General features: G+C 40.3%; 1 long non-coding RNA gene across 1 annotated transcript in view; it reads left to right on the top strand.

The window, feature by feature from the left end:
- The first annotated feature begins 289 nt into the window (after positions 1–289).
- LOC120562129 overlaps positions 290–13,049 on the top strand; it is a 39,635-nt gene continuing 26,875 nt past the window's right edge. The window contains exons 1-2 of the long non-coding RNA XR_005639697.1: positions 290–344; positions 4,355–4,447. This is a non-coding gene — a long non-coding RNA (uncharacterized LOC120562129). The remainder of the gene's footprint in view (positions 345–4,354; positions 4,448–13,049) is intronic.

A 13,049-nucleotide genomic window follows, 5' to 3' on the forward strand; every position in this document is an offset into this window, starting at 1 on the left:
TGAGATGCAACCCATTTACTGCTTGATCAGACCAGTTACTACACACAGGGGAAACTAACAATAAAACATTACAAATTAAACTACAAATAACAATCAAAGCAAAACCAAACACTTATTAAAAAAAAAAAAAAAATTAACATTAACCAAAACAAAAATAATTTATATAATGTAAATCAAGCAAAAAAGTACTCTAAAGAAAGAATGAAGCTCCCCCACGACATGGCGAGTAATGGTAGTGTCCAATTAGGCCACCTGGCCTATAAAGCAGCTCTTGCTCCAGGTGCCACCATTTTGCCCCGCAGACTGCGTGGGTCTTTCCTCACAGTGTGGAACTTCTGACACTGGTAAGCCTAAAAGAACTAAATGTTACAAGATAGGAACAGACAATACAGAAGTAACTAAATGTTCAAGCTACAAAAGCTACTTGTAATGTTAACTAAATCAATAAATGCATGTGAAGCCGTGTGTCCTGCAAATTATTTGTAATTAGTAAATGTTTGAAACAAAAGCATGCATGTGTCTCAATCTTACGAAAAAATAAGAAAAAATACAATAAAGTGTGAGTGCTCGACTTTTTACGATGGCTGTGTTGCCGCGGCTATGGCCATCACGGGTTGTAATGTCTATAGAAGTGTCTAGCTGACGCCTTTCTCCTTTCACTCCTTTATTTTACTTCAGTCAGTTAAAAATAGACTTTTACGTGAATGAGACAGACTGAATTCATAAACACGGTAAAGGCAATTCAGCTTTATCTTGGTGGGTAAGAAGGCAACTTTTCCCCCACTTAAATTTTATCATTGTGTTTCAATGCAGCTAATAACAGATCACAGGCTCATTGCAGTACAGTTAACTAGCTGCCAACAATTATGGCTTAGCTGTGATTTGACATAACACTTTCCCAAGATGTAGCAATAGTAATAAAAGTAGTAAAGTAGCGTTAGCAATACTGATGATGTAGCCGTGACTATGCTGCAATTGCTGCAGTAGTTCTCACAGTGACAGTAGTTAAGTTTCCCAGTCTTTAAAAGCTTATGTATGCTCATTATCAGTCTGACACATACAATACACATACAGTGTGTGTCATTGCAGTTAATGCAGTAGTTGAAATGTACAGTTGTAACACTTAACAATATCACATGGAGGCAGTGGGATACTTTCCTGCACCTATTCTTTTTATCATGGGCACTCACAATGACTCAAATTAAAAGTCCCATTAATCCGACAGTGTAATCCCTCCATTGCATGGAGCAGCCTATTCAGCCTGAGTGTGGATTAGAGAACACTGAGACCCTGTGTTGGTGGTCACTGGTGTAAAACACCTCATAAAGATAATAGTGTGTGTGTGTGTGTGTGTGTGTGTGTGTGTGTGTGTGTGTGTGTGTGTGTGTGTGTGTGTGTGTGTGTGTGTGTGTGTGTGTGTGTTGCTGTGCTGGTGGTCAGATTGGGAGCGCGCAGAAAGCTTGTGTATATGTGTGTTGGGGGGGGGGGGGTTATGTTGTACATGTGGATAATGTGCTTCTTTTCTTTCTTTGTGGTTACCTGGTGAAGGGGAAAATCCCTATGAGGTGGTCTTCTCGCAATGTGGAATACGTAGACGGGGGCCTGTAACAGAGGAAACAGTGAATTAATAAAATAAGCCCCCCTGAGTCGAACACTATTTCAAGTCAGAGGGCTCACAAACGGGATGGAGGGGAGAGTTTTAATGGATAAAGCAAAAGGAGGGACCAAAGACAATCCGCCACCATTTACAAGTTTTCTAACCATAGAAATGGAATGAGTAGAATGGACAATGAAGTGTTGTGTTCATTTGATTAGTTCAAGAGAAAATAGGCTCGTTCGAGATGAACTGCGCCTCGCCTGTAAAGTAGACGAGAGCAGGCGGCAGCAGTCGGGTGCAGTGACAAAAGTCCGCTCTCAAGTCGGACAGTTTTCCAGCTGATTCCAGCAGCCTTCAGGATGAACAGGAAGTGACAGAAACAATGGTGGTCCGATTCCGATTTAATAAAATGTTATCAGACACATATATCAGCTCCTACACAGTCTCCAATTGTTTTTATTATGACAGAGTAGCTGTCAAAATGCTCACATGCGATCTGTTGCTGATTTTAATTACCAACAGACTGTAGATGATCTGTAATCTGAACAGATTTAGTCTCTCTGACTTCTAAACGTAACTATCAGTCACACAACATGTGTTCTGTACAGAGTAAGCCTTTAAATCAGACGAATCACAGTTAAAATCCCTCCGATTCCAAATCAATAAAAAGTTTATATAAAACGTCATCATGTTGAGTCGATTCTGAACCAATCAGCCGTTCGATCAGCTGAGAGGCCGGCGTTTCCCAGCATGCACTGGGTCCGCCTGCGTCCGCCTGGCTCTTGCAGTTGGTGAAAAGCAACTGCGCTACCTGCATCTCAGAACTGCGGCCGCCTTGGTCTCGTGAGATTATCAATACCCACGTGTGCATGACATCAGAGCAAGTCGGGATGAAGTCGGACACAAATCTAACCGGCATGCATTGGGTGCCGATCGCCGGTGATCGATTCTGCGCAGATCTGGCTCATCTCGAACGAGCCTATTGGCAATTGTTAATTGTTATGGTAGCAACACCCATCAGTGGGGTCGTAAAGTGTGCCACACTCACTAGTTTGAGAACTACGCTTTGGCCTCCCGTCCACACTTAGCCAGCGTTTTACTTTTATTTATTTATTTTTTTTTTATCTGCAATCCTCAATTCCCCTCGACAAAGCATACAAAATACGCCTCTCCATGCTTCGTACTACTCCACTACTCGTTTGTTGCAAAACCTCACCTCAATGAATCTGCGACTTGTCGCAAATCGGTTTACATGGAAGTTAATGCTGAAGTTAGCCTGCTACAATGGTCACAGTTCTTTGCAATTGGATTGGGAATGTCCGTTCTACTCTCATTCTATTTCTATGGTCCTTACCTACCAGTGGTTTACACATGTGCTCTGAATTTAGTAGTAATGTAGAAGCTTAATGCATGCTCACCATATTTCATGTTATCGTTGACTGATTTAGTCAACTTATTTCACATTTTGTGATTTTGGGGTCATTGCCCAAAATAAGCTTCTCTACTCTTAATTCCAAATCAGCCTTATTTCAATTTTTTATTTTTATTTTTGTCAATCACCCTCCCTCCTCCCCCTCTCTCCAGCAACTCGTCATGTAGGTCTCACTGTGTCCTTTTATTTGTACCATATCTATAAAATCCTAATTCCAACCCCTGCAGTGGAAAAAAAAAAGAGCAAATGCAACTCCTGACAATCGCATCTCATTCACTGAGATCATTCGTTAAACGCAAATTGGAACTCTTGGGCAACAAAATGCAGATGGGGGAACTGAAACAGTAATAATGATAAACATTTATATCCCTCTGCTGCTGTATGGGAAAATCTATACAGTACAGCCTTCATACAATCATGAAAAGGTATTGGTCAGAGATGCACTGCTGCACAGCTCACACGGGAGCTTGGAATGAATGTATTCATCATGCACTGTTGTTGCTTCCCAAATGGGGACCGTCTTAAAAGGTGGCCCTACATATAAAACATTTATCTTTATGTGTGTTTGTGTGTGTGTGTGATGTACATTATGTGTATATATTCATGGCTTACTTGTATAGCCATGGAAACGAGGTGGTAGACTACAGTAGCAAACAAGCAGATGATATTCCATTTCATCACCACCGTGAGCTTACAGCACCGTAAAGCGGAGTGTTGATATTCCACCAAGTCAGCTGTGTTCAGAACTAAACACTATATACTCATTAGTTCTAGTGGTCTGGTGTAACATGTTTATTTTTTATTTTTGTCAGCAGATAATAACAGGTACAAAACTGATGTTATTCAACTCAAAATGGTAAAAGTAAATTAATTTCATGTTCTTTTCATTTAATTGGACTATCATTTTATCATATTAACATCCGTTCCAAACGTTATATTTATGTCAGCAACACTAACCTTTGATTTGGAAATGTAACAATTTGCGGTTACTAACAGTCCCGCTTGCTTACTTAGCTGTCGCTGCATCTCTGAGATGCATTGTTTGTGGAGTGGCACCAATCTCTTTCCATTAGAGCAGCACTTGTGGTGAACCCTGTGTCATTTTCTACTGCCGCCATTCATCCATTTTTTGCAGGCCGGCTGGAATGTTTCCCCGGCCCACTAGAGCAAACTACTTTCAGAAAATCTTGCTGTATTAATGCAGGATACATGTACCCTGGTCATGCTGTAAAAAGCACGGGTGGGCATGCACAAAGTGTCAGGTACAGTGCAGAACAAAAATCTCCTAATCCTCTAACTCTTTGCTATTCATTATTATTTCACAGGGCAGCCGTCCCAAATACATAAGGCCCCTACCCTGCTCAGCCCAGTCTGCCAAGCTCCAACTCTGGTTTGATGTTCCTCCAAAATCCAACAGGGTATGATTATTTCATTCCTTTTTTAACATAACACATCAATTATTCAACCTTTGCTCGACCAGATTTGATTTTTTTTTTTTTGGGGGATTTAACAAAAATGACTGTGTGTGCAATGAGTGTGTGTTCACCAATCTAAGAGGAGACTGAATATAAAATGTTCCGCAAAGATAATGCCTCATGACTTCGATGATTGATGGATGGTGAATGTGTAGAGTAGATGAAATTCAAGTACTCTGGAATAAATGATGACTGCATTAGCATAGGATGGCAAATGCTCATTTCACTCTACAATAAATTGCCTCCCATCCTCAAGGTGAACTGTCCGCACAAGTGTAACTGTGACAGTGTGCGTATATGTGTCTGTGTATGTGCTAGGGACTTTTCTTAAAGTAATTCTGCAGGATTTTTAGGCAGTTCAGGGTGCAGTAGCAGCACTGCATCAATCCTTACAAAATATTTAATTATTATACATTGATACCTCCAGGTTTTGCAATGCAGTTAAGTCATTTCAAATACCCATTGGGTAGCAATAGTAAACTTTTGCTCTGTAAATGAGATGAAGTCCTAAAACTTAGTCCCTAAAGCATTTCATTGTTAAATTAATTAGCTTGCGTTGCACAAGCCTCTCATTAATTCACACCTTTACAAAAATGATTCCTTTATCCTTTGGCCTCATTTTTTTCTTATCACTCCCCCACTCTCTGTCTCTCTCCCCTGCCATTCCTCTCCTCTCCTTGCATCCTCATCTCTGCTAATGAGCCCACTTAAATCTTTGCCAAAACACAAACAGCAAGAGAAGAAGAAATAGGTACAGTGCTTACTAGAAGCTCTGTTTGTTAAAGGATTCATCATGTGAGCTGTTTTCAATAAATAATAAATGCAAACGCTGACTTTTGTCTGCAGACGAGACTTCGGCACATGAATTATGCATTGTTATTCCTGGATAGGGCATTACAGGGACAGAGTGGCAGTGTGTGTATGAGTGCGTGTGGTAGATCCCTGGTACATGCAGGGAATACAGTTTGTAAGGCTTACAATCATGGCACTTATGTGGACACAAACCACTGTGATTACACTCTTAAGACATTGATTTGTGTGTAAATACATATGCGGTCCAAGCTCCTGGTGGCTAATTTTGACTTTGTGTTCAAAGTTGACTAAAAAGTATCACAAACTACAACGTTTAATTATTAGTCGCAGTTTATCTTAATATGCTAATCATGTCTCTTGATTGGTCAGGTGTGTGTGTGTGTGTGTGTGTGTGTGTGTGTGTTTTTTTTTTTGTTGTGTGTGTGTGTGTGTTTTTTTTTTTTGTGTGTGTGGCGGTATCGTTGTGTGTGTGTGTGTGTGTGTAACATGTTGGGCGCCATTTATGTTAACAGATTATTTTTTCTCCCATTTGATCTCTACTCTCTTCCTTCTCTCCTCTTTTTCCCTCCTGTTTCCTACTCTGTAATCATTACAACAACAAAGGAAGCTGCGTTCCTGCTAGACAGTGGAAATATTCCACTAGAAATGCTAAAATATGTTTTTTCTTTTCTTTTTTTCGGCGTCTCGTCTGTTGTCAGTGGGGAAAATGAGTGGAAAAACTTGATTGAAAATCAGGAAGAAAAAAAAGGGAATAATTACAAAGAGGAGAAAGGCACCCATCCACCCGCGACAGCAATCATCAGTGATCTCGCTGTCATTTCATTCCACAGTAAATAATTCATCAAAAGAAACAACGGGGAAACAAATATGCAAATAAATCCCGAAAAAGGGCAGTAACATCGGCCTACTGCCACATGGGAAGAATGGTAGTGGATTATTATCATGGCAGGTTATGACTGTGATGAATCTGAATTCCTCTTGTTTCATCTACCTTGACAGGACTGAAGTCACACATGCACAGAGGAAAAAAAAAAAAACCTGGAGGGATTTGAGGGTTTGATTGAGGAGGGAGGGATTAAGGACAAGAGGAATGGAGGGATTGAAGGAGGGGGGAAGGAGAGGCAGGGAAGAGGGGTAGTCGACATTGGAGGGAAGAAGAAAGAGATTTGGGAGGGGAAGGGAGAAAAGGAGGGAGGGAAGCTTTTGAGGGTGTATTCGACAGTACTGTGAAAGGTAGCCATCAAGAGCTTTGATGAAAAGCGCAGGCCTTCTAAAGCTTAGGAGTGACAGCATATGATTTGGTCAAAGCATGAACCTTTTCAAAGGTAGACATTCTTACCCCCTATATTCATCACTCTCAGGTTCAATGTAACTTTTGGGCTGAGCTCTGGCAAAATTCCGAATTGGTTTGACTGATTGACTGCATGTGGTATTGTCCCTGTGACTTGCGGACAGTAGGCTGACTGGAAATGTAGACATCCTGAAATGACAGGGAATTACATGTAGTGTTTCAACAAAGTGTCCTAAATCAGCAGCTATGCAGAAAGCCACATTGTTATTTAGGAAGTGACAGAAAATGTGCAATTATGAATGCTTAAAAGAAAACCTCTATCATTCCCCTTGGTTCTTTAATGACAGCCATACACAAGTGCTTAGTAAGAGTTTAAGAGCTATGCATGGGATCATTAGTAAGAGTGTTTGATTCATGCAGTCCAAAAACTTGTCTAAGACATTCAGCCGTCCCAACTTCTTCCAAAAACACATTTCAATTCTATTTTAAGCAAGAAAAAAACCCACTGAAATTTAGTACATTTTACACATTATGAAATCATCTTTTTCCATCCCTCATTCTTCAAACACACCCTTATGCATGGTATATGTGTTTCCTACATTTGGTAACAACTTAACACATGGCGGCTGCTGTGCAAATAGCCACCTAGTTTTCTTGGAGTGGTGCTTGAGGCTTATTAGCAGTTTGGCTCGGTAACAGCAATATGGACAGGCTTTCTGAGCCAACCGTCGTTTTAAACTGAGGCTTGAGGTTTACAGTCCCAGGTCAGTGGTAACAGACAGCCAGTCAGATGATACCAGTGTGTCATTTGCCCCACACATGCATAAATACATTATGTTGAAAATAGCATGCAATTTAACACCTATGCATATAGACTCGCATAATAATGCTCTTTACATGTAAAAAGTATGCATATGCACAAAATTGAACACATGCCTTGTCTGATAATAGTGTCTAGTTCCCTCTCTATCATAGTCACACACACGCGCGCGCACCCATGCACTTGCACGCACACACTCGCACAGATAATAGGGTCTAATTTAGGCCCTCATATCTGTAGAGTTCTCCAGAGGACTAGACCTCATCAGGAATATATTGGTGACCTACATACTACAGCAGGAACACACACACACACACACACACACACACACACACACACACGCCAGCATAACTGCAAATGCTTCTATACTGGAACACAGACATCTACAGTACTTACAGGCGCATGCATGCATGCAGGCACAGGAACATGCCTGTACTCCCTGGGTATAACTAAGTCTAAGCAATCAGATACACACACACACACAGACATGCAGGCTTGTAAACATGTCTATATGCTTTATACGTGTCTGTGGCCACCCACTCCACAAAATATAAAGTACAGACATACTGTACGCACACTCCCACATCTTCTTTGAATGGTCAATGTCCTTTAGTCGCCATGAAAAATAAACCGAAAATCATATTCATAATTTATATTGAAAGTTGTGCAATGGTGGATGGAAATGTACACAATATTTGGCTGGTGAAGAATAATGACATTATAGCCTGGTGTTTTATGTAGACTGGTCTTAATAATAAATAAATTTAAGCAAGCAAGATAAATTGAGCAATCTATCATAAAATGGAATATCAGTCTCTTATTATAAGAAATTAAATAACACAAGATGCCCACTCCTGCCGTGATCACACTTAAACATCTCCGAGAGTTCATCTGCTTTAATTTTAGTGTATTTGATGGCTCACAAACGGAGTCTTTCTAAGCTATATTTTGGATTCTATTCTAGGAAAAACATGCCTGAATGCTATTTTTGGTGGATTTCCACTAATAAGTTGTGATATGATACAGTAACTGTGCCATGTGTCTGGTGCGAAGGACTGGAATCACTGTATCTATGCTCTATTATGCATTTTGTTGGCACCTGACAGACCTCTAGTCATCATTCATCATTCATGGGCATCGTCTGTCAGCTTCATACAGTTTAATAAATGGCCGAGAGGACCTGACAGAGAGCGAGAGAGAGAAAATCTCCACTAAACATATCAGAAGGCCTGACTCATCACAACTGCAAACAGCTAGACGGAGTACCCTATTGGTCCGAATATTACAAGACGACCCTGATTTATAAGATGACACCCCCCCTCGTTGTAGGTTACTTCTGTTCTTACTTCCGACTTTTAGGCTTTTTTGTAGCTGGATATATCATTTGTTGCGTCTAAATATGAATGTGGATAATGTTAGTGATAGTGAGATGCTTGCTACAGTTACACTTCTAGTGATGAATCGGCAAAAATACATTTTATTTCTCTGATTCACTGCGGGGTTCTCTCTCTCTCTCTCTCTCTCTCTCTCTCTCTCTCTCTCTCTCTCTCTCTCTCTCTCTCTCTCTCTCTCTCTCTCTCCCCGGCTTGACCATACTGTATATTGTTACCATGCTTTCAAGGCGGTTGTTGAGGCTCCGTCTAAAACTCCATTTCGACCAGCTGTTGTAATTAAAATAAAATGGATTATGGATCATTTCATTTCTATAGTTTATTTTATTTATTTTTATTTATTAATGGCTGACATTAGCAGATGACTTCTCTATTGGCTGTTGAAACAGGTGACATCCCTTACGTTCTAAAACTAGCCTCTGTGACTTGAACAGCTGAGTCGCAGCGCAACCATCAGCTGGCTCGAGTCCAGCTGTGACTTTGTTCGTGACGACCGCTGTGTCTCTCCATCTTTCAGGCCCTGGCACTAGCTATCTGTGAGGGACGGTGACTCACTTCAGTTTTGAGGGCAACCCATGTTTTACTCGTTTTGTGATGTTGCCGATAGTTGTTGTAGGTGTATTAACATAAAAACATCTAGACCCCAAATATAAGACAACCCTACTTTTTCAGGTGTATTTCCAGGGGGAAAAAAAACCTCATATTCGGACCAATACGGTAAGTCATAAGACGCTGACCAAGTGAGAGCTAAAGAGACAGATGTGAGATGGCATGACAGAGAGAATATAAAGGAGATGATTATTATTTTTTACTTTGATCATAATATCTTTTAATGACCTAGTGTCAAGATTAGAGCCAAGCTATATTCTGTGGCAGGTTATAGAGAGGTTTAGAGCTCAACACCATGTTTATATATGGCCAAAAGAACCTGACTCACACACAGTAGTGGTGGCTACGTATAATGGAGAAGGAACTGAGGTTGGCCCACGAATGATTCAGAAATAGGCATTGGAGCCAGCATGGAAACACATTAACTATTTTCACGTTTATGGATGATGAGAGGGACTCGACTCAATGGTGAAGAAGATCTGACTCATACATAGTGGTGTCCTTACTTAGAAATAGTCGTGCACCGCTTTTTGAGTTGTTGTTGGACCACGACTGATGGCGCACTCACTCAGTGCAAATACAATTAAAGCAAACACACTGTCCCATCCATAGTATCTTAATAAGTAGATTGTTTGGATTTATGTCTGTCAATAAAGCCCAACTAAGGATGACAAGGGAGTTGCATGAGTGTGACAAAGAAATTATTTGATGTTTATTGACTCACATTAACCCCTTTATTGAATTTATCACATGTGCAGTGTCCTCCATAAATGGTTCACAAACTTCTGTTTCCTGGTTCAAGTGAATCTGGGGCCCGTTTCAAGAAGGAGGTTAACAAACTCTGAGTGTAACCCTGAACTCTGAGTTGATTTACCCTGAGATGGGAAACTCTTGAGTTTTCAGTTCCAGAACAGCTGATTTGAGTTGGTTCAATCAACTCAGAGTAGGTTCACTCAGTGCACCACCACTATAAAAAGGCAGCATGAATGGAGCACTGATACTACGATTCACCATGGCAACAACCACAAACAAACTGGTCAGCAGAAATACTCATGCGCACATACAGCGAGTTTGAACATATATTTTGTTTAAAAAAAGCAACACAGTGGCTGCTGCAAAAAAGAGAGAATTTGCGAGGGAGAAAATTTCTGCTAGAGTAAATGCGTAAGTTCCAATATAGTGTATTTATATCATATTTAATCATAAGTATAATATTACTGGTGAAATGGTATTGAACCTATAATCTATTTCATTTAGGTGCAATCCTGTGGGAAAAAGTCCTAGGTCTACTAATCCCGTTCTGAGGCTGCAGCACCATCATTAACAGAATTATAATTCATATTTTTTTATTTCAAAGGGCTTACATTATTCACCTGCAATACTGTGGAACTCCTTTTTAATGGCTCTTACTGGTTCGTGTCCAGAGAACACTACAAGAACTTTAAAAAAACATTTCAGAGCGAGTCACATTCTTCTGACGGTGCTTTGCTATACAGTGGCTTTACTAATATGCTCCCCATCACCAATGTTGTAAAGAAAACTGCCATTTGCAAAAAACGTAATGCGACACAAAGAATCTGCTGGGATGTAAGAGCATGTCCACGGTGGGTGACGTTAGGGATGTGAGGACGGATAAGGTTATGTAGGCTACATAACTGATAGACTGGGAAGAAAAACGATAGTTTTCACTAAACCTGTTTTCTGAAACGGACCCCTGGAGACGAGAAAAGTTGATCCTGCTTCGCTCACAGAATGCGCCTCGAAGGCGGCACCAGTCACTGATTGTGTAATTATCTGCTGATTTAGTGAATAAGGCGCTAATTACAAGCAGATTCCATGTGCAAATGAAATTTAAGCTGTGCTTTCATGTACGTAAATCCGGCCCTTAGAGGCAGGAAAGTTGAAAGTTTGAACTCCGTAAGTTGATGGAGATGTTCACTGAATGTCTGAGTATACATACTGACACAAGGGTGCCACTAGCTGCCCCCAAGGAGGACCAAAGTGATATCTAGTAATTGTAGGCAAAACCTCAGCTCATCTGCTAAAAGCAACATGAAGCCTCCTCTCCTACTGTACATACAGGACTGCAGAAACTAATAGCGCAAGAGTAGAAAAGTTGACTGCAGTCTGCAAGTTCTATTTATGCCACAATAAAACAAGATGGAGAAAGAAAAAAAAATATATACAGTATTTTCTGTACACATTCCAGAAACTATAAGAATAAAATATGAGCAAAGTTGTGAAAAGGTTACTCTAGACACAGCCTTGCCAGAAAATGAAAAGCTTCCTTTTCTATTGAGGGAACACAGAAGTATGACAGGGCAGAAACTCAGTTTGTCTCCTGCTGCCTTGAGGCAAGAAGGAAAGAAAACAAATCTTCTGTGAACCTGACTTAACTGTCTTACCGCTATGTACAGAAGAGACTTATACCGGCATGGAGATTCTGTGTAACATCTAAAGACAAAACCAATTTTAATTGAATTTAAAAGTTAGGCCATGAGTCAAGGAAGTGATTGTGTTTTGTGAATTGTACATTTTTAGTTGGTGGCAACATGTTCAGCCCCAACATCACCATGAGGTTGATATTGTGTGTTTTAGTGAAATGTCTTGACAAATAGGAAGCATTGTAATAACGTTGACAATCCCATGATGTTTACCTTGCACCACCATCTAGTCAAACTTCAAAACGTATCCAATACTTTTATAACCAATAACTGCAAAACTAATGACCTCAACCTAAGGTTGACTTTGTGTTTATTTGCCAATTGGCAAATATTAGCATGGTCACACCCTAAATTAAGATGGAAACATTGTTAGCATCATACTTTGCTTACCATGCTAGTGTTGTCATATATTTTTTTTTTGGGGGGCTTTTCCGCCTTTAATTTTTGATAGGACAGCTAGGTGAGCAAGGGGAGAGAGAGGGGGAAGACATGCAGGAAATTGTCACAGATCAGATTTGAACCCTGGACCTCTGCGTCGAGGCATAAACCTCTCAGTATATGTGCACCTGCTCTACCACTGAACCAACCCGGCCACGCTAGTGTTGTCATTGACTACATTTATGTACATAATATTCCATTTTTTGCCCTAATTCCGAAAAAGACGATATTCCAACCAAGCTGTTTACATGGCTAATGAAAGAGTATTCCACTAATATTCCCGTTTACATGTATCTGTGCAAAACAGTGGCGGCAGACTTTTTGGACCATGCAAACACAGCGTCCCTCGTTCATTCCTTCAACCACCTTCATGAAAAGGTTGGTGTAGCGATGTGTGCCCATATCCATGTGTAAGCATTTTAGCATGCTGACACTAGCATTTAGCTCAAAGCACTGCCTAGCTCACAGAGCCACCAGCATGACTGGAGATTCTTAGTCATGTTTCCGTTCCCATCTAACAATTTCTACCGGTTTGAAATTTACTATAACTGTTTATTCACCATTCTTCATGTTTAGCCAGTTATGAACCTGTGAGCACTTGCATAAACATGTATTGCTTTCTTGAGGATTTAGGTATTAGGTACGTATTTGAGAAGATTTATACATTTTTATAGTTACTCTTTATTTTGTTTTACTGCTTGTCTACAGATAATTATGTTACCAGTATATTTTGTTATGC

The sequence above is a fragment of the Perca fluviatilis genome, chromosome 7, assembly GCF_010015445.1.
Source record: "Perca fluviatilis chromosome 7, GENO_Pfluv_1.0, whole genome shotgun sequence".
NCBI classification, from domain to species: Eukaryota; Metazoa; Chordata; class Actinopteri; order Perciformes; family Percidae; genus Perca; species Perca fluviatilis.